Here is a 3,888-nt window from a genome sequence, read left to right on the forward strand (position 1 = left end):
CTAAAACTGATGCCTAATACATATACTGAGTTGAATTCGCAAATTTTCATGGGTGCGAACAACTATTTACTGGAATGACTGTACTTATGAAACTTCACGTAGTAAGACCAGACTATTTCAAAAAATGGAAAACTATAGAAATCTATCCGTCTGATTGTTAAACTGGACTGCTGTCTACGCAAATTGAATCATACTAGATACTCATGCTATACTCAAGTGGAGGATTTCATAAACACCCTCCTAGGGAGTTCTAACGATATGAGGGAGCAAAGAACTTTGGGCATGATCTGAAAAATGATCATATTCAATGTAGATTGTCCCTAACTTCTGATCTTGGTCGTGTTGTAAATAAAAATGATTATTTAACCATTACTTGTCACTGGATGGATAGTAATTTTGTGATGCAATAACATATTCTTGCTTTTTTATATGATGAAGATCGTAAGCATACTGGAGATTTTATTGCTGATTCGATTGTTAAAGTTGCAGAATTTTATGGTATAAAAAATAATATGTTATGTATTACTTTTGATAATGCTTCTAACAACAAGAATTCTATAACAAAGTTAAAATCTAAGCTATCTCCATCGTTACCTAAATTTTTTCATATTAAGTGTGCATATCATATATATAATTTAATTATAAAAGATGGTCTTGAGTTTTTTGAGATTTATATTGAAAAAATCCTTCTTGCTGTTGGTTTTATTCAAGGAAATAATCGAAGAAAAAGAATTAGAGAATTTAAAGTTAAATGTCAAGAAAATGGACTTGCATCGATATTGATGCCTGAGAAAATTGATATTAGATGAAATTCTACATATGATTTTTTAAAAACTTGTTATAAATATAGAGTTCCTATTACACTAGCTTTGAACCAACATTGTGGTTCATTTGCTGATTCTGCTGATTGCACGCTACATGATTCTGATTGGGTTGTAATTAATGATCTTGTTAAGTTTTTAGAAAAATTTTATATAGCTATGGTTGAATTTTTTGGTACTTATTATCCTACTGTTTGTAATATTTTGACATATATAGCCGATATTTTTGGTTTACTCAAAGAATATAAAAATAAAGAAGGTTATAAAGAAGCTGTTGGTGCCATGTTTACTAAATTTAAAAAATATTTTTTCTCGATTCCCCCTATTTACTTGGTTGGTGCTATGCTAAATCCGTGCATGAAATATAATACTATGTTCCACTTTATTACTCTTATTTATGTTAACTTAAAAATAAATACTAACAATGATTCTGAACAAGTACAACCTGATTTGTGGACGGCTATGGCTGATGCGAATGCTTAAATAGATAAATTATATAACCACTATGCTAATTTAGTTGATTTGGCTGTACCGACACATATCACTCCAACTGTCACTCCTCATCCTCTCGAGGAGCCATTATCTTCTAAAAGTCCAGCACATAGTGGTTTTCCTAATTTCTTTTATGATTTACCTTGTTGGAACAGTGTTGATGAGAGAGCTTACACATCAACTTATCGGGAAGAGCTTAAGTATTATCTTCGATCATCGCCAGAGGATCACAGACGATGGATCAACACATTGGATTGGTGGAGGAGTAATGAAACACAATATCCTGTACTTTCAAGATTTGCTAGAGATATCTTGAATGTTCCAACGTCAACCGTTGTATCGGAGAATGCTTTTAGTCAGGGACGACAAAAACTTGGAGACAACTGACACTCATTGGGAAGCAACGCAATGAATGTTCTAGTTTGCCTCATAGATTAGATTAGAGAGGAAAGAAGAAATCAAGGAATAGAAGCGGAGCCGAACGACGAGCAAAAACTTGAAGAAATTATGACTTCACGGGAGAACTCAGTAGAATCAAATCCAATGCATGGTTTTGCCCCCGTTGACTTTGACTATCCTATGAAAGTTCCCATTAATATTAACATGGATGAGTTTGGAAAAAATGATGCATAATTTGTAGATTTTTCATTCATGTAAATTATAAATTTTGGATCATTTTGCAATCAATAAAATTCAACATTCATTCACTCCTTTGTCCTTACTTTGTAATTTTTTTTATTTAATGGTTTAAATTGAATTTATAGTTTAAATTAAAAACTTAATTTTAATATATTATTAATTTACTATCAAGTATTATTAATTTATTATATTAAGTAGCATATGTTTTGTATATTTGTGTATATATCTTCTATAGATGTGTATATTTAATGTATACATGTGTATATATTTTATAAATTAGTATATAACTATATATATATATATTGTAATATATATATATATATATATATATATATATTGTAGTATATGTTTTATTTAAAGTAGTACATATATATTGAAAGGTGCGTATATATGTGTATATATCTTCTGTAGACATGTATATTTAATGTATACTTGTGTATATGTTTTAAAAATTAGTATATAACTTTATATATTGTAGTATATATATATTGTAGTATATATTTTATTTAAAGTAGTACATATATATTAAATGGTGTGTATATATGTGTGGTGTATATATCTTCTATAGACGTATATATTTAACGTATACATGTGTATATATTTTATAAATTAGTAATTAGTATATAACTATATATATAATTACATATATTGTAGCATATATATATTGTAGTATATTTTTAAAGTAGTACATATAGTCATATATATTGAATGTTACGTATATATGTGTAATTGTGTATATATTTTTTAAATTCTAATGTAGTATATACTATATATAGTGTATATATATTGTTTAACGTATTTAAAATGTATATAGGTGGGTATATATAGTGTATATTGAAAAAAACTTTTTTTTTATGGGTTTGACCGAATTTTTAACAGGGTTTGATAGGATTTAGGTGGGTTTGACCAGGTTGGGTTAAGTGGGCCGGGTTAGGGTTATTTTTAAAAATTTTATTGTTGAACCCAGACATGGCCTGACCCACTTAACCACAAACTAGACCCAGCCCAGCCCACAACCCCACTAAAATTAACGGGTTGATTTTGGGTTGACCCGAACTGGCTCACTTAACACCCTTAGCTTAGAAAGGCCAGTGCCGCCTCAAGACCTTGCCTTTTTTACTTTAATTGTGACACAATCACCCACCCTTTTACTCTATAAAGATACACGATGGACTATTGAATTCACAATTCACTGCAGTAATTTTTTATTGGTTTGTGCTGAAAGTGTCATACTATGTGTAGTGGTTACCGATTGGTAAGTAGTTTATTCAATCACTTTTTTTTTTTGATTATTTTATTGATTCTTTGTGGAATCACTTTGTTGGAATTACTTATTTTAACAACTTTTCTTTTGTCTTTCCAGTAAGTACATCGAATTAAGAGAGCAACTTTCATTGATTTTTGATGATTAACATCTATCGATATTTAGGTAAATATCTTCTACATAATGATTTTACTTTCTTTATTTTTTTCTTTTTTTTGTAGGTCAGAAACAAATAACATTCACGATGGATCATCTTGATGTGCGAGAGTTTAATTTCGCCTCCATCACCTTGAGACCCAGTATAAGTCTTTCAGTAATATATTTATGCAATGGTCATCTTGAAGTACGGGCTCTTTCACTGATATACTTATACAATGGCTAGATTTTTGTATGGGCCATTTCACCGATGTACTTACGCAATGGTCATCTTTCAGTATAGGCCCTGACACTGATGTACTTATATAATGGTCTTCTTTAAGTATGAGCCCTTTCACTGATTTACTATCACGATTCGAACCGAGGCCCTAGCCGTGATGAGCATACCAAACTATGAAGGCCCGAGAGCCCCTCTCTAACTGGCCATCATATACAATTCATATACTGAAAGGAAATGCGTAAAAACATATCAAGACGTAATCATGGCCATTCTTTTACTTCAACTAAACAATACAA

Source organism: Capsicum annuum, chromosome 5 (assembly GCF_002878395.1).
Source record: "Capsicum annuum cultivar UCD-10X-F1 chromosome 5, UCD10Xv1.1, whole genome shotgun sequence".
Taxonomy (NCBI): Eukaryota; Viridiplantae; Streptophyta; class Magnoliopsida; order Solanales; family Solanaceae; genus Capsicum; species Capsicum annuum.